The sequence below is a fragment of the Oncorhynchus tshawytscha genome, linkage group LG09 (genome assembly GCF_018296145.1).
Source record: "Oncorhynchus tshawytscha isolate Ot180627B linkage group LG09, Otsh_v2.0, whole genome shotgun sequence".
Classification (NCBI taxonomy): domain Eukaryota; kingdom Metazoa; phylum Chordata; class Actinopteri; order Salmoniformes; family Salmonidae; genus Oncorhynchus; species Oncorhynchus tshawytscha.
In genome coordinates, this window is record NC_056437.1 from 31,918,407 (window position 1) to 31,940,663 (window position 22,257).

General features: G+C 42.0%; 1 long non-coding RNA gene across 1 annotated transcript; it reads left to right on the forward strand.

Moving 5' to 3' along the window:
• Window positions 1-983: 983 nt before the first annotated feature.
• Window positions 984-3,277, forward strand: LOC112259355. Its single transcript, XR_002954828.2, has 2 exons — window positions 984-2,034; window positions 2,911-3,277. It is a non-coding gene; the product is annotated as an uncharacterized LOC112259355 (long non-coding RNA).
• Window positions 3,278-22,257: the final 18,980 nt, after the last annotated feature.

The window sequence follows — 22,257 nt, forward strand, 5'->3', positions numbered from 1 at the left end:
TTCGATGTTTAATGGAATGGTGATATACCTTCACACAAAGGTAACATAATGCTATTTGGCAATTCAGCCTAGCTAGATAGCTTTCCAACAAGCTTGCTAATTTGATTCCACAGATCTCATGACAGCTGCTATAACCTGTTATTGATGACATGCCACCGGCTTTACCAACAAACTGTATTATTTGAGTAGTGATGTCTGTGTGTGAATGGCACAGAGGGGGAACTGAGGGCAGCAGAGGATGGAGATTGATCAGTGCTGAGACAGTGGCCGTGCCTCTCGTCGAGAGTTTCAGATTTTTAAGGTCACGCCGGCAGAGCCAAAAGGGCACATCAATTATAGAGCCCTCATGATGAACAGAACAACATGTCTTCTCCTCAATCACTCAGCCCCCCTCCACCCCCCCATGGAGCAGAGAGAACAGCTTTCATCACCCCATCTGCAAGGAGTTCCTTCTTGATTTGTGTAACGCCTCAGCATGTGCATGATTAGAATAAAAATAAATCTGAAAGGAGACACAACTTATGTAAACAGACAAAGCTGAAAGGAGGATTGTTTAATTTTGTCATGGCAATGCCTGCGCAGTACTCGCTGCCTGCCTGCGTTAGTAATACAAAAAAAATGCTATTGAGCTGCATCACCATTCTGTGTTCACACGCTCAGATGTTTAATTATGTTGCATCTCATCTATAAAAAGGAGGATGTTTTGTTGATTTTACAAACAGTAAGAAGATTAATCATGTATAGTGCATGGATCCATATAAATCACACGCTAACAGGGCTCAGTATTGTTCAGTCCTGATATGAGAATGAACACTGACATGTAGGATACAGTCTGAGTGTTGCTGCGAGAGGATGAATTGTCTTTAAGTCGGCATTGGCCTTCTTCTGACCCATCCTCCTTTCAAAGGGGGCTGTGTAGGAAACAGCTAAGCACCCTGACTAGTCATGCCATGTTTTAAACCAGGACAAGGACAAAAACAATGAGCTGTTCAGCCCGAGACAGCTTCAGGGAACAGCAGTGAGTGGGAGGAGAGTGAAAAGATAACATCACAAAAAAACACAGAGACAAGAAAAGGAGAGGAGAACAAGGCAGAAGGAGGAGGAGGAGGAGGGGAGAATGGGCGAGCAGGGATCAGGGTGACCCCGTGCCAGCCACTTGGGAACATGTTCTGCTGAAGCCGGAGAAAGGCCTAAACTAAACTACACCAAGTAGTAATCTCACCACCACAGACACAAATCCTGGGAATCAGTCTTGACGCCAACCGACCCCTCTCCATGGAACAGGGCTACGCTGCTCTCCCAGTCACCCACTCCCATAGCACAGAGGAATGGGATGACTCTGACTCTGAGGAGCCACGCAGTCAAACTGCTCATAAAAGCAGCACCAACTCCATTCTGACCTGACAGCAGTCAGTGGGATTAGATTGACCGGGCTCCCTGTGATGTCCACCTGCCCTCTCATAAAGGCCCCATTAGGACATTGTAAGGAGAAGGTAGGAGAAAAAACTTAGACAACCACGATCAAAGACCCACTGTCTTTCTGTCACACCTGTAATGATGGGCTGGTTTAAAGGGTCAGTAGAAGATTCAAGGGAAATTTCACCGCTGCTCTATTTCACTATATATGCCCATAGATATGTTTTTTAAATATCAGATGTGCCATGAACATGTTGAATTTCCTCACTACACAAAAATACGAGCATTTCTGCATCTCATCGGTAGAAACGGGCCAGCTACATTTACTGGTTGTAAGCAAACCACAATATCCAGAATTCATAGCGATTTCAGGACGTGGAGGACCGCCGGTGGAGGAGTAGGGTATCCAATTGATGGGTGAAAAATCAAAATGTCTGATTTTGTAGCCAGCACTTTCAGCCAGTTCTAAACGGAACTGAAGTCACAACTGATGGGGTTGCCATGTCGTCAAACATTGAAAAGTGATGCTATTCCAGTGAATTTCCCCTTCACTTCAAAGAGGACTTCATCCGATCAGCCAACATCAGTGCAGCAGAAAAGAAGGCAAGCTGAGCTAACGTAGGTATAACGTTATCTAGCTAACTAGTTAACTACCATCGAACTACATTTGTTTATCTAAACCAAAATCTAGCTAGGTAGCTTTACAATGCGCTGGCTAGACATTCCAAAGCATAATAATGTAACTAGCCAGCTGCTATCTGGCGATGTTATTTGAAACTTTGCAAGCTAACATTAGCTTCGTTAGGTTACGTTAGCTGTCTAGCTAGCTAACTACCGCATAGGCTAACATGACTAGCATTATGGGTTTTATTTAGAGTCCCACCCCATCAACATCTGCAGCGGCAATAGCATCAAGCTCAGGGGGGTTGGGATATGCAAACAAGGCAAAATAAGCACCCCCTACTGTTATTATTATTGACATTAGGGGGACCCGTTGGATAGATAAAAGCTTTCAGGCTGGAATAAGTTCAAGCTCAACATCATCTGACTTTGAAACAAGCCAGGACAGCCAAAGGTATTTATGAAAGCACAATACCCTCTTGAGAAAACAAAGTCACCAATACGCTAAAGCTAAACCAATACGCTAAGACAGGTGTCCCTCCAACTTTTTACACCCTTGCATTCAGTTCTTTGGTATGAGGGAGAGGGGCTGTTAGTATACTCATCTAGCCTATTTACTCTATTGTTGGCAGTGCTTGTCTACCCAACAGCACAACTGTAGGTGCTCATACACAACTATACATGACTAGATGGTCTACAAGTCAAGCCCCCCGCAACCTTTTCACATCTTTGCTAACAGCCCATCTCAATGCCCCATTATTGACTGTGTAACAAAACACATACCAGTCTACTGTACCCCCTTTTTTGTTTAGAGATGAACATGGTTTATTGTATGATTACACACCCCCATGATAAGTCTTCATGTTTTTCCAGGAGACTTGGAGTACATACAAAGCTTCTGCAAGAGGTCGAAGCAGTGGGTGGTGAAGAACACCGCCACAGCGCCAAAGCCTGCTAAACCAAATGCCATTACCCAACACAAGAAGAGGTTCACCAGCTGAAGAACATTCAGGACCCTGCCTGGAACATTCAGGCAACACAACGTACATATTCAGTTAGACTGATGTTGTAGTATAATATAGAATGCCCAGTATGCTCACAACTGCATTGTGGTATAGATATTTCTAGCTCTTGTACATATGTATATAATGGTGTTATATAATATTTTTGAATGTATTAGATTCAGTGAGTAAACAATTCCAGGTGCATCAGAAACCAATAAAGTGTTGACTTCAACTTCTGGATGAATTCATTGTGATATTCATGACATGTATTTGGTTAAACTAGCTTCAATCTTCCTGATAAAACAAATCATGCAAGGGGTTGGTGTATCATTTAAACTTTAATTTGTTACCAAGGAAACATGTTTTAATAAAACAGTAGATTAGTCTGTCGATATAGCAAATAATTACCCGTGGCTTGTATTCAAGACGTGTATTTGCTCTGGAGACCTAGGTGTGTTTACACAGCAGTATGCAGGAACAGTTATGGCAATATATGACATACACTATATACAGTAGAAGAAAAATATACCACTAACGCTTATAATGAATACTACAGTTCTACCAAGTGAATACTTGCATATGGTGTGTGTGGATGGTGCAGTGAGGTGTTCGGAGTCACTTTGATACAAGGGGAGATTGTTGTTATGGGACCTTTCACATCTTTTGAGAGTCATCAAATTCTTTGTATCCAAGCGATATTGTCTGCAAGAGAAAGATGAAAACGCTATCAGACATTCATGGGCAATCGTTGTGTACTGTCTGTAATTCCTACTGTAGCAGCATGGTGTAGAAATATGAGGTATCCCACAGACACACATTAGCTAGCAAGATGGATACAACACACAGGTATAGTTACTCCAAGACTAATATGAGTCATACAGCCAAAGTCATTCCTTTACTCTCCGCCATCAAACATTTCTCCAGTTTTGCTCCTAATGAAAGGCACTGAGGCTAGCTCGGTTAGTTAGCTGATTAGCTATAACGTTAGACTACAGTACATTTTAGGTATAGCAAAGACAGTTAGCAAAACATGAATCCATTCATTTTTAGATCAGGCAGCAGGCTCAATCAACCAATGGTGTCATTGTCACAGCTATCTGGGCACAAAAATTCAGAAATACAGCTGTATTGCATAATTACGTCTTAAACACCCTCTCATCATTCATTTATGTAAGGAGACTAGAAAAACACCCCAAATAGTGTCTAGCGGTGAAGTTCCCCTTTACCATGTGATGTTTCCACCAGGGTTGGGGTCAATTCCACTTCAATGAGGAACATTGGAATTTCAGTTTACTTCCTGAATTGCCTGAATTGAAAGGGAATTGACCCCAACCCTGGTTTCCACTGTTCGATTTAAAGTTCATTCCAAATTCGACCTCGTATCAGCCCTTGTATTGTATTCGCTCAGTTGATTACATTTTATTGGCAGTGTCTGTCTAGATACATAAAAACAGTCTTAACTGTGAGAACATGTTTATTTTTTTATATTTTTTTTAACCAGGTAGGCTAGTTGAGAACAAGTTCTAATTTGCAACTGCGACCTCGCCAAGATAAAGCAAAGCAGTGTGACACAGACAACAACACAGAGTTACACATGGAGTAAACAATAAACAAGCCAATAACACAATAAACAAGTCAATGACACAGTAGAAAAAAAGAAAGTCTATATACAGTGTGTGCAAAAGGCATGAGGAGGTAGGCAATAAATAGGCCATAGGAGCGAATAATTACAATTTAGCAGATTAACACTGGAGTGATAAATGAGCAGATGATGATGTGCAAGTAGAGATACTGGTGTGCAAAAGAGCAGAAAAGTAAATAAAAATAAAAACAGTATGGGGATGAGGTAGGTAGATTGGGTGGCTATTTATAGATGGAATATGTTCAGCTGCAGCGATTGGTTAGCTGCTCAGATAGTTGATGTTTAAAGTTGGTGAGGGAAATAAGTCTACAACTTCAGCGATTTTTGCAATTCGTTCCAGTCACGGGCAGCAGAGAACTGGAAGGAAAGGTGGCCAAATGAGGTATTGGCTTTGGGGATGATCAGTGAGATATACCTGCTGGAACGTGTACTACGCGTGGGTGTTGTTATCGTGACCAGTGAACTGAGATAAGGCGGAGCTTTACCTAGTATACACTTATAGATGACCTGATTCTAGATTTTATTTTGGATTGGAGATGTTTAATATGAGTCTGGAAGGAGAGTTTACAGTCGAGCCAGACAATGTGTGTTGTTGTTCCACAGGAACCATTGATAGACCCATCCCATCTTGAGGTTCTCTCACCTCATGTATAAATCCATCTCATTGAGATGTAATGGCAAAGCCATCTACAATCCTTCTTCCTCCCTTGGCCCCTTGTAAAACACTTCTGACCTCTCCCTTTGGTCCTTTGTTAGTACAGCAGTGCTTCAGGATACACTGTCATTTGCATTTTACAATTGTTAAACAAATACCCAGCCATTGCTCCCTCTTCTACCACCCAACGTGACCCTGCACCCACCATTGGTCTTCTAGGTCACCTAAATGTAAAACCAGGCACACTGTAAAACTTACTACAAGAAAGAAGGAATACACTCAAAACCACAAGTGATACTTTAAAGATGGAATTTGCATTATGGGAAACAGCACCACTGTTCACTCCCAGTCCCTTTGTTTTTGTGCAGCATGGTAAAAGCTCTGATGAAAGTCTGACGACCAAAAGCTTAGCTTGTAATTTTAAATAGAAAATTGTGCATTGATCCTGAGTGTGCGAAGACTTCTTTTCATTTCATTGTTACTCTTTATCACCGGCCCCTCAGCAACTGTCGGGTGTACGACAGATTCTCTCAAGAGCAACGTCGCTAAAACAAGTTGCTGTTCTATCGTGCGTATAATGATGTCTGCATTCACCTGAAGATAAGACTTTCTGTACAAGACATGCTAACATATGATGGGGGTACCTGGGTTGCCGGTTTGCCGGGGAGTGGGTCCCTGGGCAAGAAAAAGTTGAAGAGGCCTCTGTGCTAAAGTACTGTTTTTTCAGTGATCAATGACTGAACACAGATCACTCCTTCATAGTATCATGCAGAGGTGTGGACTCAAGTCAGACTCGAGTCACAAATATGATGACTTGCAACTCGACTTTGACTTTAACACCAATGACTCGTGACTTGACTTGGACTTAAGCCTTATGACTGACTTGATACCCTCCCCAAGCCCAAATATTAAAAATGGTGCTATTAAAAAAAGTCTGCAGCGTATCAACTCTTCATTTAACGGATTACAGTTTGAATCGGACAGCAGTCAATCAAATTGTGTCAGCTGAGAAAAAGTTGTGCGTGGCAGTGCAGAGGAACGTCGGTGGGTGAATTCAGATGGAGCCCTTGGAAAGAATGATACCCAAAATTATTATTTTCGGATATAAAGATGACGCTGTATCAACATAAAACGGATTGTAACTTGCAAAACATGTGGGAAGAAAATTATAGACGGAGGTGCAACAATTTCCAACTTTGTTCGACATTTGAAGCTGCACAAAGAACAGTAAGTCGAGGCTAATATAGCCGACAGCTATATATTTTATTACTTCACCTACATATTACTTGGTGTAATATGTAGGCTAACGTAAAGTTAAATAAATGAGCCTCCACACAGTCAGTCAGTGCGGGAATGTGATCATTGCACCCAAGATTGAGCTACAACTGGCTAGGCAGTTAGTAGCCTAAATCCTGCCTGATGTTACTGCTCTTCCTAAAACCATTGACATACGTTAGCCTACTGTAACCACACACAGAGAGAGAGTGTGTGTGTGTGTAAGGTTGGGCAATTGTGTACAAGCCTACATCGCCCGATTGCGCCCCTTAGCGATCCTCGAATGTCAATCACTATTGGGGGTGTCTTTCTTATGGCCTCCCATGTATTTCCATGGAAATGTGTTTATTTGGAAAGTAATACATATATAGATATTTTTAAAAGCATTCATGATTTGTGTGAATGTAATATACTGTTACCCTTGTTAAAAATATGAAGAGCACATTATGACTTGTTTAGGACTCGAAACTCAAAGTTTAGGACTTGAGACTTGACTTGATACTTGACGGTCTTGACTTGAGACTTGACTCGGACTTGCCTGTCTTGAGTGCTAAGACTTGAGACTTACTTGTGACTTGTAAAACAATGACTTGGTCCCACCTCTGGTATCATGGATGTACCAGGCATCATTGAACTGAATGCGATGAGTCATTGTCTCATGTACATTAGCTGATGATGTCAGCAGTGGAGTGGGAGAGGAGAGGAGATGGGCAGTTGTATTGCATCACGGCCTCTCTGACGTTACAGGATTTTGGTGCTATAGTACACTATAGAGAGAGGCCTGTCGTATTGGGTGTGTGGTGTGTTCGACTGGAGATCAATAACAGGCACCGGGTGTCGGGACAGGTAGACTCTGGTGTGCTGCAGTGCGCTCTGGGAGTTTCCTCTGGGGAGGAGTAGGTCACAGGGGTGAGGAGCATGGCAGAGCACTGGGCTGCTTGTGTTGTTTAAGATGGGAGGACAGGCGAGGAGAGCGTGGTGTGTTTGTGTTGCAGCTGCTGATGCGTGAAATGGAACTCAGGTAGCCAAGCGGCCCTGAGGCCTTCCCTGTATCTTCCGCCCACTGATTACTTTACTCTATAGATTTTTTTCTCCACTCCTCCAGTGATCTGGGACGAGAGAGAGAGAGAGAACCATGCAGGTCAAATTGATTGACCTGCATGGTCCTGAGGTTCAGCGATTGACAGCAGAACCTTAACATACAATATGCTCCTCTTAGTGTGATAGCTAGCCTTTATGACCAACATCCTGCTTCTACCAGTAGCTCTGTTTCACAAATCCCTTCAAATGATGTTTTCCTAGACAAACATACTGTGATGCATGTAAAATAGGAAATTACCCATAGGTACAATTTTGAATAGCACATTAAGAATAATTTAAGCACATCTAATATGTTCAATTCGTACTAATATCTTCTTCTCATTTCATGTAATGGTTGTATGCATGGTGTGTGCTTAGTATTATTTCCCATGCTCTTATCAAGGTCTAGTGACCTGACTTAGCTAGACAAATACACCACTGGTCAAAAGTTTTAGAACACCTACTCATTCCAGGGTCTTTCTTTATTTGTGCTATTCTCTACATTGTAAAATAATAGGGAAGACATCAAAACTATGAATACCACAAATGGAATCATGTAGTATCCAAAAAAGTGTTAAACAAATCAAAATATATTTTAGATTTCAGATTCTTCAAATAGCCACCCTTTGCCTTGATGACAGCTTTGCATACTCTTGGCAATCTCTCAACCAGCTTCATGAGGTAGTAATCTGGAATGCATTTTAATTAACAGGTGTGTCTTCGTAAAAGTTAATTTGTGGAATTTCTATCCTTCTTAATGTGTTTGAGCCAATCAGTTGTGTTGTGACAAGGTAGGGGGGGGGGCATACAGAAGATATTACCCTATTTGTTAAAAGACCAAGTCCATATTTTGTCAAGAACAGCTCAAATAAGCAAAGAGAAACGACAGTCCATCATTACTTTAAAAGACATGAATGTCAGTCAATATGGAACATTTCAAGAAGTTTATTCAAGTGCAGGCGCAAAAAAACATCAAGCGCTATAATGAAACTGGCTCTCATGAGGACCGCCACAGGAATGTGAGACCGAGAGTTACCTCTGCTGCATAGGGATAAGTTCATGACAGTTACCAGCCTCAGAAATTGCAGCCCAAATAAATGCTTCACAGAGTTCAAGTAACGGACACATCTCAACAATAACTGTTCAGAGGAGACTATGTGAATCAGGGCTTCATGGTAGAATTGCTGCAAAGAAACCACTACTAAAGGACACCAATACTAAAAAGAGACTTGCTTGGGCCAAGAAATACGAACAATGGACATTAGACCGGTGGAAATTTGTCCTTTGGTCTGGAGTCCAAATTGGAGATTTTTGGTTCCAACCACCGTGTATTTGTGAGACGCTGTGTGGGTGAACGGATGATCACTGCATGTGTATTTACCACAGTAAAGCATGGAGGAGGAGGTGTTATGGTGTGGGTTGCTTTGCTGGTGACATGGTCTGTGATTTATTTAGAATTCAAGGAACACTTAACCAGCATGGCTACAGCAACATTCTGCAGTGATACACCATCCCATCTGGTTTGGGCTTAGTGGGACTATCATTTGTTTTCAACCGGACAATGACCTGACACACCTCCAGGCTTTATAAGGGATATTGTACCAAGAACGAGAGTGATGGAGTGCTGCAACAGATGACCTGGCCTCCACAATTCCCCAACCTCAACCGAACTGAGATTGTTTGGGATGAGTCGGACCGAAAGAGTCAAGGAAAAGCAGCCAACAAGTGCCGAGCATATGTCGGAACTCTTTCAAGACTGTTGGAAAAGCATTCCAGGTGAAACTGGTTGAGAGAATGCCAAGAGTGTGCAAAGCTGTCATCAAGGCAAAAGGTTGCTATTTGAATATAAAATATATTTTGATTTGTTTAACAATTTTTCGGTTACTACATGATTCCATGTGTTTTTTCATAGTGTTGATGTCTTCACTATTATTCCGCAATGTAATAAATTTAAAAAACAAAGACAAATCCTTGAATGAGTTGGAGGCAAATAAAATGCATGCATTATACAGTATATACAGTACACCTAAAATGCATGTTAGAACCTATAGTGGTTTGCGAATGTCAACACTCACCTAAGTGTCAGTGATATTGTAGTTATATTATAGAATAGAAAACCATGTCTTCACTTTTCCATAGAGCTTCCATAGTACGATATTGTTTCTGCATATGGTATGTGGACAACACACCAAGTGAACTTCTCACCATTGACCAATAGCACCCACAGCCTTACAATTAAATCCCATCATATGGACAGAGTAGGATAAATGGTAGATAAGTTGTTCAGCGTTAAAGAGAAACATCTCAGCTTAGGCAGGCAGGGTGAGAATAATCCGATCCCATGCGTTAGCCATGCAGGTGATAGATAAGGTCAAACACAATAGTATTATTGGGCCATCATTAGGGCAGGAACCCTGTGAAGGCCACTGTTGTAATTAAGACCTGGGACCTGCGCTTAACACCGGCACACTCTAGGTCTGGAGAGTGATAAGTGCTTGATCCTGATCAATAAGACGCACGTCACTGTTGCCACCCGCAAAATCAATATTGTTTTATTTGTTGTTACAATAGGCTTGTCTGGTTGCAAATAATGTTTGAGTCGCAGAGCTACTTTGGAAGTGGAACCCATACCCTAGAGATCTGCCCCAGTCCGCTTTAATGAAGAGGTCAGTGATTGTCTACATTGGTGTCCTTTCTCTAGCCCACTGCTGAGGTACAGGTGACCTCTCTCTAGTCTCTCCAGCCTCACCAGCCCCACTATACTGCAGGGGTTACCCAGAAGAGAGAGGAGTGAGGGCATATGACTGGTCGACAGACTACAGACAAACATGCTCACCATCCTTCCTCTGCGTTGGCTTGACCAGACATGTAATTATTCATCTTCAAAATTATGCAATAGTAGGGCTATGCGTGCATACTCATAGTTATCATACTTGTTTTACATGTAGTACCAGACATCTTTGTTCTAATGTCAGCCAGGGTCAAGTGAGGTGGTTTTAATTTTTTATTTATTTATTTAACTAGGCAAGTCAGTTAAGAACAAATTCTTATTTTCAATGACGGCCTAGGAACAGTGGGTTAACTGCCTGTTCAGGGGCAGAACGACAGATTTGTACCTTGTCAGCTCGGGGATTCAAACTTGCAACCTTTCGGTTACTAGTCCAACGCTCTAACCACTAGGCTACCCTGGTGGTAGTGTGACCACTATTTCTAAAGCATTTTTATAGCTATGAACAGTAGGCAACTTACTGTACTGTAGTACTTAACATCTACTGTAGCAGTGTTAATTCTCCCAGACACCAAGAAAGTATTTAATATAATTGCCACTATTGTCTTCATTAATCATCTTCAAATGTTCTATGCAAGCGTTGGTTGCTTGAGTTCATCTGGATTTAGCAAACATGATGTCCAGTATTAAGAGCCTAATTGTAGTGCTAGAGACATGATTGCGGGAGGAACAATGACTTATAGATAGAAATCAACAGATTTGTGGATGGTGGATAGTTGCAATAATAGACAGAAGGTCAAGAATAGAAGGTTGTTATAGACTCTCCAAACGTATTGGTTTAATGAGAATGTACTGTGTCTTTCTGCAGTGTGATCATACAGTTGATCATGCTAATGTTCCTCTTGCTAATGCAGATCTCACCTCGATTCTAGTCTTACCGTCTCCAAATTGTATTTTGGGGTGATATCGATACCATTCCCATGCTTTCACTGACGTACTGTAACATAGAACAGTATAGGTATTTTGCAGTGTCCATTTCTAATGCTATTTCATCTAATTATGTTTCATAGCACAATGCCTTTAATCTGATAAAAATGTGTGATGCAATTTTATGGAAATATTAGTCATGTTATTTATGTTTAAAGATTAAACCATGCTTATGTATTTTGTCAAATATTGCAGAATGATTATGTTGAAGTTATCTCGTGTAGGTTTCTGTATCCCCCTGAACCCCCTTTCAGACATTGTGTTAGCCATATATGGCTGTAAACATTACCTTTGTCTGACCTCGTCATGCAAATTAGTTCAGTCAGTCAGAGGACAAACAGGAGACACACAGCAGCACACAGCCTGCTACCCGCATCTGTCTGTCATCCCCTAACCAAACACACACACACACACACAAACACACACACACACACACACACACACACACACACAAACACACACACACACACACACACACACACACACACACACACACACACACACACACACACACACACACACACACACACACACACACACACACACACACACACACACACACACACACACACACACAAACCCACCCTCCATTATTATCACTGGGCTTTCATACAATCAAATCAATAATGTAGCACATAAGACAAACGCCTCAAAAGATTTAAAACCTCCATTACCGCCACCTCCATCCTCACAATCTGCACCAACTTAATTACAACACTGTGCCACAAAATATTTGCTACCCCAAACCATAAACCATTTCACCATTCCCCCATAATTCACCTGGGCTCGCTCCTGCGCTTCATCCTGGCCAAATGGCAGGGCTAATAAGGCTCGATAGCTCTCCTTGATTATTATCAGTGACTGCTCGGTCAGGAACCAGCACCCCTCTGCTGGCCCTGTGTGCGTGGGATGCTGAGGCCCCTTGGCCCTGTGGCAGAGCAGCCTCACCCCTCTGACACACACACCACCACACAGGAGAAGAGAGCAGAGAGTTGAAGGGGCTGAGCTAGTGTGGGTATTTCCTCCTGCCCACAGCCGCACCCCAGCGCCATGGCTCAGCCGTACCTCCAAGGCACCAAGGCTGTTCTGTCTGTTCAGCATCTCCCTTTAACCTTCATCTGGGAAACAATAAAACAAGAACAGAGAGGAGGGGGAGGGAGGGGAGAGAGGTGTGTGTGTGTGTGTAGGTATCTGGTGTGTGTGAGATAGAGAGAGATGCTGGGGACATTTAACACATCTCCTTAAGCCAGTGTATCCTTTATTATCTTTGGCAGCCCTTATTGGTCCTGCTAATCAAGTGAAAGGGAGTAGCACTGTGTCAGGGGCTAACACACTCCGTGTGACAAATATATTATTAACTGGAGGGAGACGGGCGACCTTGCCAGTGTCACCTGAGGACCCCGTCGGCACTCGCTCTGCCATCAGGAAACGACCTTCATATTAAATCCCTGAAGAGGTCAATAAACTAAATAATTCACAAAGGTTATTCGCTTTGCGCTGAAATCTGCTTTTTAAAAAAAAGAGCGAAGAGAGAGGGGGAAAAAGAAGACAGCAAATCTTTTAACTCCTCAGTGGCCAAACGAGGGCTGGGTGTGTGTCCTTGTCAGAGTGCAGTCTCTTTATCATTGGGGGGTTTATATGAGCGTGTTAGAGGACGATGTAAATCCTGAATCTCTCTCTATTTCCTCACCGCTGTCACTCCGCAATCGATCCGTCATCCTGTGTCTGTTTCAGTGTCAGCATGTGTGTTTGTGTGTGTATGCCTGAGAGTGGACCAGAGCCTTCACAATAGGACCAGAGCAGGCGTTGTGCTTTTGAAAACTGTTATGAATCTTTTTTCCCCTTTCAATTTATGACAAGAGATACCGATCCAAGGCATTCTATGTACTTCTCAAAAGGCAGTTTCAAAATCATTATGGACATTTACAGTTTTCATTACACCAGACATAATGCTATCACTAAATTATCACATCTATTCAATCCTTAAGAGTCTATTGACACACCCATGCGTCAATCTAAGTAACATACTAAAAACATCCCCATCAATATCTGTCAGTTTAAGTTAGAGATATCAGTTTGGCATGGGCTGCGTCTCAATCCGCCTATGTCTTCCGCATCTGCAGTGGAAGGTGGCCGAGCTACAGAGGTGTTTGCCAGACCTTGAAACATCCCGAAAATTGGTCTTCTTACGAAAACATCTGTAGCGTCTGAACAGTGTGGACTACAAACTATTATGGAAAGGGGAGACTCTCAGAAACACAATGGTCTCCGTTTTGCTCTACGACTCCCACAAGTGTCACGGGACTCGTCTGAGGGAAACCCATACAAACTAATAGAAGTATGGAGGTAGTTTTGTGCTTTCTTATATCTCCTACATGAAGGACAGACTCTTCTAAATATTATTTCTTATGATTTATTTTTTACCATTCATGAATTTGTATTATTCAATGCATTTCTATGGGCTATAGTAAGTAGCAAAGGACAAATGCATTATTTTAACAAATCATTTTCAAATATATATTTTTTATATACCTAAAGGGGTCCTAAAATTCCAAATCAAATAACTCAATTATCCAGGGTATGACCATCTTAAAACAATTCCATATGCTTAGACTTTTAGAGGTTAATGAATTATGATGACTTATCTCTCCATTACCATTTCAAAGTGGTGGTTGTATCCTGTTTGTGATCATCCACACAGGCTATTCCTGTGTGCAGGAGGTATAGCCATCACGGCTAAAGGTCAGGGTTAGAAAAAGAAAACTGGGAACCAAGCCAGGCATTTATTCTGAGATAAAGTCATTCACACTTTAGTCGTTTACCAGATGCTCTTATCCAGAGCGACTTACAGTAGCAAGTAGGGTTAAGTGCCTTGCTCAAGGGCATATCAACAGATTTTTCACCTAGTCGCTCAGGGATTCAAACCAGCAACCTTTCAGTTACTGGCACAACGTGCTTAAGTGCTATGCTACCTCCCACCCTTATTGATGTCAATCCCCAATTACTGGAAATCTGTCTGGACATTTAACCGATCGCTGGGGCTGTGCATATACTCAGTATTTCAAAAGTAAAGGTTTTGGTCATCAACACAGCAAGGTCAGTAATAGATCTTTGTGCATTTCACTTTTATGATGTTCTGTCCTGCCCTGTAAAGTCCTCACACATGTTCTCTATGCATGGGCCATTTTCATTTATTTAAATGTCTCTTTACTATAGTTATGTATAATATTGTATTCATTATATATTTATGGGATTTCATACTGTATCTATAGGTTGTTTATCTTCTGTATCATTGTGTTCTAATCCTCTCACTCCAGTAGGTGTTAGTAATATTCTAGAGCTTAACCATGTGACTTGTTTACCCCGGTTAACCCCTGACACTTGATCAAATCCTCTCATACTATATAGAAGATAGTATGTTTGTCAATCTTGTTGTTTTCCTCAGCTCTCATTTATTCACTGGTATTATTGATCGAGCAGTAGGAACTACAGCAGTACAGTAGGTTAGATTAGTAGGGGCTGACAATGCTGTCCAGATGGTAGTAGAGGTGAATCACAGGACACTGGTAGTTGCCTGGCTGGTGTTGGCCTACCCTTGAGCAAGGAGAACCTAGCAGTTGGTTAACAGTGCACAGGGTGTTTAGGACCAACACACAACACAACACACTGTCTTGAGAGATGACTTGCTGTATGTTAAAGCAAATAGTGCAATGTAAACCAATTTCCCAAACATCTCGTCGGTGGTGATTTAGCAGGACTTATTTTCCCATAAACAAAAAAATATGTCAGTTTGAAATCCCATCTCCATGGAGTTGACAATGCATACGCAATCACACACAAACACACACACATACATACACACAGCGAGTTTTGGACTGTTAATGCACGTAATTAGACATTGCGTAACTGACATCTGGAACTTGCTGACACTCTTGTAATTTTCAGCAAATGCAGCAACTCTTGAGGCATCCTATACATCAAGGGGCTTGTGCTGCTCACCTGGCAAGGCAACGCTGTTTTAGCTGCTGCCTTCTTTAGCGTCAGATATTTCACAGCTCAAAGAGTCTGGGAAGTTTTTAATGTGACTGTAATGTCTGCTCTGTGTCTCTGGCGTTCTCTGGGCTTTGAACACACTGGGGTATCAGACACATCAGTGCCATCACAATGTTGTCATGAGGAACGCACACAGGCACACAGCTTTAAATAACACTAGCAGACTAACGTGTTCAAGGAGCCTGCCATGAAAGGATGACAGAAGTATCAAAGGTTGTTGAGTAAATGTTGCTCCCGCATTCTTTTTTTTAGTGGCACATGTAGACATAGACTGTAGTGCATAGAGAGGAAGAGGGGGGAAAGGCAGAAAAATAGAGCTAGTAGGCAGTAGAGAAATAGAGAGAAGAAAATTGAGAGATTGAGAGACACTAAGGGAGACAAATGCTGTAGATGAAGGATAGACAATTGAAAGGGGGACAGAGAAGGAGTGAGCTAGAGAGGAAGAGAGAGAGACTGGGATAAGAAAGCAGTGAGAGGCAGGCAGGGTGTGGTGGATGAGAGCGTGTGAGAGACAGGCAGGGAGAGGGGGATGAGAAGGTGTGAGAGACGGGCAGGGAGAGGGGGATGAGAAGGGGTGAGAGATGGGCAGGGAGAGGGGGATGAGAAGGGGTGAGAGACGGGCAGGGGAGGGGGATGAGAAGGAGTGAGAGACAGGCAGGGAGAGGGGGATGAGAAGCAGTGAGAGATATGCAGGGAGTGGGGGATGAGAAGCAGTGAGAGATAGGCAGGGAGAGGGGGATGAGAAGCAGTGAGAGATAGGCAGGGAGAGGGGGATGAGAAGCAGTGAGAGATAGGCAGGGCGAGGGGGATGAGAAGCAGTGAGAGATAGGCAGGGAGAGGGGGATGAGAAGCAGTGAGAGATAGGCAGGGGAGAGGGGGATAAGAAGCAGTGAGAGATAGGCAGGGAGAGGGGATGAGAAGCAGTGAGAGATAGGCAGGGCGAGGGGGATGAGAAGCAGTGAGAGATAGGCAGGGAGAGGGGGATGAGAAGCAGTGAGAGATTGGCTAGGAGAAGGGGATGAGAAGGATAGACTTTAACTGTCTGAAGGACAAAGCTAGTGACCCGCGGATCATTTAGAGGATTGCCTTTCAGTTTCACAGCAAGGTCAGGCTGCTTATTTTACCTCAGTGTTTTCACTAATCTGCTTTTTGTCTGACGCACACAAACACACACGCAGCAGGCCAAGCACACACTGTAGACACAAACACTGTATACACTCACCCACACTCACTGAAACTAAGCCTGTCTCCTACTGTTTTAAAACAATAAGAGCCTTGGTAATATGCATTGTATCTATAAACATTAGAATGAGGCTGTGCAACTACATGAGCATTATAGTGCAGTACATGGCACTTGAGTTGAGTCCCACACACCACTTTCTCAATTCTAATGGGTATAATAATATTTTCAGGGTTTATTTTTTTAACATTATTACATTATTGTTACACATCTGACTTGAGGTGTTTGTATAATAATACAATGAGTTTAAAAAATGTACCATCATGGCTAGCTAGCAGGAGACACTACATTTCTGTCAACACATTTAGTGATGATGATCAGGGAGGCTGCTGCTAAGCACTAGCATTCCCTCAGGGCCTAACGATGGTGCTGCTGGAGGATTCGCTATTTGTACTACTGGGCTTTAGGCTCACTCTCCCTCTCTCTCTCTGTCACTCTGTTTTCTGTTTCTCTGTCGTCTCTCCCTGTCTCTGTTACTCTCTTTTTCTCTCTCTAGGTTGCTGTTTCTCTCTCTCTGTGCTTTTTCTCTCAGCCCTGAATTAAAACCCTACAGAGAGAGATTAGCATGATATCCGTCCTACAGTCCGTACAGTCCTTACAGTATGGGCACGTATTATTATTTTACAGTAGGGCCAAATATGTGTGTCCCATGCTGATCTGATAATGGCTGAGCAGGGTCAATAGTAGTGATGGGGGGGAAGAACCGATACAGTTACATATCGCAATATTATTTTGGACTAGCTAGTGCTAGTCGGATGTACCTGCGCACAAATTCCGGTATTTTTAATCCAGTATCTTCTTTGTAAATATCCAATACATTAAAAACTCAAAAATTATATTTGGAGAATAGCAAAAACAAGCAAAAATTACCTCAGCCATTATTGGTTGATATAGCTTAATTTACCTCAGTCGATCTACATACTGTACACATAGCCAATAAGCTATACAATTATCCGCTACACATTCACTCACATTAACTCAGCACTAGGATATTTATCTTTTTTAACAATACAAAACATACACATACAAAACAACAACACACAGACACACACAAACCTCCACAACATCACCCCAGCCCAGACCCACCTCCTCACACACTCATCTCCAGCGCCCATAACACTCTCTGCCACATGGCTTCAAACTGCACCATTTTGTTACACTCTGTCACCCATGCACTTTCAACATTTAGATAATAAAGCATTTGACCTTTGCATTGTGTTAACGATGCAGGATTGATTTCCAGTTTTTAAGTATACGTTTTTTCAAGATGATTGACAAGTAAAGTCCAACCCATCGGGTAGCTCCCGAGTGGTTCAGCAGTCTAAGTCACTGCATCTCAGTGCAAGTGGTGTCACTACAATCCCTGGTTCAAACCCAGGTTGTATCACATCTGGCTGTGATTGGGAGTCCCATAGGGTGGCGCACAATTGGCCCAGCATCATCCGGAGTAGGCCGTCATTGTAAATAAGAATTTGTTCTTAACTGACTTGCCAAGTTCAGTAAAGGTTAAATAAATAAAATATCTCATTGCACCCTAATATCCCATATAAAATATTAGCCAATTAACATTGAGATCAACTGTGAATGGTCCAGGTGCACCAAAAAAAAGTGTCAAGGGAAGCCAGTTTGGATTTGGCATCACTCCTATCACAGAGATATATTTCATTGAGAGAAACAATTTGAATTGTGTTGTTGTCCTCCGGTGGCTAGCTAGCTAAAATTGATGCTTTCCTAAGTTAGCCATGGATGGAGATGGGGATTTGGAATTGTGGTTTAATTTAATTCACCGTACTAGCCAATGATTATAACGGCGATTCTGATTCAACCATAAGAAACATTGTACCCCTGGACTGAGAAGATGGAATTTCAATATGTAGCTAGATGTAGATGGCTAATGTTAACTAGCTAACGCTGCCCATGAAAGGAAGTTAGGCTAGCGAGCAAGCATTTTAGCCTAGGACAAAAAAATATAAAAGTGTGTACTGTATGACAGACTCATAGACCAAAAAAATAAAAAATAAATGTCATCAATATGAAAGAGAGGAGGATGGCATGGCGTTTATCTAAAAGTAGGGTGAGTCAACATGTTTTTTCTACTTGCATGAACGCAAACACACAAACAAATCAGAACCATGGACAGCCACATCATACTTAGCTTACGTTTATTGGACTAAATAGTTTTTGGCATCTTTTAGTTGTCACTGTATTAGAGTAAGCATAGTTGATTTGATGATGTTAAAGTTGAAATGGTGCAGGATTTTAAATATATATTTTTTATTTCACCTTTATTTGACCAGTTAGGCTAGTTAAGAACAAGTTCTCATTTGCAACTGCGACCTGGCCAAGATAAATCATAGCAATTCGACATATACAACAACACAGAGTTACACATGGAATAAACAAAACATACAGTCAATAATACAGTAGAAAAAAAGAAAACAAAATAATCTATATATAGTGAGTACAAATGAGGTAAGATAGGGGAGTTAAGGCAATAAATAGGCCATGGTGGCGAAGTACTTACAATATAGCAATTAAACACTGGAATGGGAGATGTGCAGAAGATGAATGTGCAAGTAGAGATACTGGGGTGCAAAGGAGCAAGATAAATAGCTGCTCTGACAGCTGGTGCTTAAAGCTAGTGAGGGAGATATGAGTCTCCAGCTTCAGTAATTTTTGCAGTTTGTTCCAGTCATTGGCAGCAGAGAACGGGAAGGAAAGGCGACCAAAGGAGGAATTGGCTTTGGGGGTGACCAGTGAGATTTACCTGTTGGAGCGCATGCTACGAGTGGGTGCTGCTATGGTGACCAGTGAGCTGAGATAAGGCGGGGCTTTACCTAGCAGAGACTAGTAGATAACCTGTAGCTAGTGGGTTTGGCAACAAGTATGAAGCGAGGGCCAACCAACGAGAGCGTACAGGTCGCAGTGGTGGGTAGTATATGGGGCTTTGGTGACAAAACGGATGCACTGTGATAGACTGCATCCAATTTGTTGAGTAGAGTGTTGTAGGCTATTTTATAGATGACGAAGTCGAGGATCGGTAGGATGGTCAGTTTTATGAGGGTATGTTTGGCAGCATGAGTGAAGGATGCTTTGTTGCGGAATAGGAAGCTGGTTCTAGATTTAATTTTGGATTGGAGATGCTTAACGTGAGTCTGGAGGGAGAGTTTACAGTCTAACCAGACACCTAGGTATTTGTAGTTGTCCGCGTATTCTAAGTCAGAGTCATCCAGAGTAGTGATGCTGGATGGGCGGGCAGGTGCGGGCACTGATCGATTAAATAGCATGCATTTAGTTTTACTTGCATTTAAGAGCAGTTGGAGGCCATGGAAGGAGAGTTGTATGGCATTGAAGCTTGTATGGAGGTTAGTTAACAGTGTCCAAAGAGTGGCCAGAAGTATACAGAATGGTGTTGTCTGCGTAGAGGTGGATCTGAGAATCACCAGCAGCAAGCGCGACATCATTGATGTATACAGAGAAGAGAGTCAGCCCGAGAATTGAACCCTGTGGCACCCCCAAAGAATAGTGGAGGCAGCTCCTGTTTTCTTTGCGACTTGCAGTAGTAACACTCTGCAGTTCTAAATCAGTAGTTGTTTAGTAGTCTGAAAATGTCGAAAACATTAACTTTCTTGACCATGCTGTAGGTCATGTAACTGTTTGTTACATGCAATATGCTTTGTGGACTTCACCGGACAGAAGTTGGTTTTATGATGAAACAAAGGTGTGATTGAATTTATTCTGCCACTGTGTCTTCTTATTGTCTCGGCCTTAGACATATATCACGGTCACAAGGCATATGAACTAACAGGTTATAGGGCACACAACACAATTATAATAACACATATGTTGTAATATGGCTTTTTTTTCTGGCTTGGCTTCCCCAGTGATTCTCCAGAGATTTTATCCACACACCGCTACTGTCACGCCCTGATCTGTTTCACCTGTCTTTGTGATTGTCTCCACCCACCTCCAGGTGTCTCCTGTTTTCCCCATTAGTCCCCGATGTATTTAACCCTGTGTTTTTTGTCTCTCTGTGCCAGTTCGTCTTGTTTTGCCAAGTCAACCAGCAGTTCTCCTATCTCCTATTTTTCCCAGTCTCAGTTTTTTCCTAGCCCTCCTGGTTTTGACCTTTGCCTGCCCTGACGCTGAATCCGCCAGCCTGACCACTCTGCCTATTCTGACCTCGAGCCTGCCTATCCCCTGGCACTGTTTGGACTCTGCCCTGATTTATGAACTCTCGCCAGTCCCGACCTGCCTTTTGCCTAAACATCTTGATATAATAAATATTGGAGCTCAACCATCTGCCTCCTGTGTCTGCATTTGGGTCTCGCCTTGTGCACTTATAGCTGCTGCTTCTGTCAGCCAACTTTATAACTCCGCCCATAACTTTTGGACTTTATTACATTCCCAGAAGGCATGGATTATTGAGTCACTGTTAGTTTTACACTTAAGAACAACTTTGCCATTGTGCTGAAGAATTTGTGAATTTTGTCTCTTATGTCATGAGACTAAATTAGTATATACTAGATTAAACATGCATTTTTGTTAACTGTAACATTATTATTATTAATTATGTTCCAACATTCCCTCCATCTTGTGCCAATATCAGTTATTTTTAAGCCTGTGTAATGTTTGTCGTCAGAAGGAGACCAAGGTGCAGCGTGGTAAGTGTTCATGATTCTTTAATTACTCAGAACACCAAGCAAACAGAATAATAAGATTAATGAACGTCGTGTTCTGCAGGCTTCGCAGGGCTAACAAAAAACAAGATTCCACAAACACCAAAAGGAGAAAAACAACTTATATGTGATCCCCAATCAGAGACAACGATAAACAGCTGCCTCTGATTGGGAACCACACTCGGCAAAAAAAACAAAGAAATAGAAAACATAGAAATAAAGAAACTAGAATGCCCACCCTAGCCTAACCAAAATAGAGACTAAAAGACTCTCTATGGCCAGGGCGTGACACTTGGTTCCAGTAGTTTGTTTTTTCTAAGAGATTGTCAGTTGGATAGGTTCTCTGAAAGGTTTTGTATATCTTACTTATTATATGAATATCCTTTTCTGACTGAAATAGGATTCCCTCAAGATTGCTCTGATTTCATGATATGAAACTTTTACGTTGCATGTATTTGAAAATATCTACATTGGTCAGACCAAAATTGTTTTTTAATTCTCTCATGGAAATAGATGTATTTCCTATTACAAAGTAATTTATGGTTTCTGAGCCTTTAGTTCTTCATGTGGGCCAATTTATCAGTGAATTCTGAAAAGCTATCCAAGGATTGTTCTACAGGGTTGTGTTTTTCGGGAAAGATATTGGTTCTAGTAGAATACATTTTATTTTCTTCCATATTGTTATTGTGTTCTTAACTATGAAGTTGTTCATTTTCTTAGCTTTATCCTTTGAAAATAGACACGTGAAAAGATTCTAGGGATGAGCATGCGCATCTTAAATGTGTACCCATTATTCCTCTTTAGTGCATTTAATTAGATGTCGCAAGTAAAAGCCCTGGGTGGCAAGTTGATACAATTCCAAGTCTTGAAGGTTAAA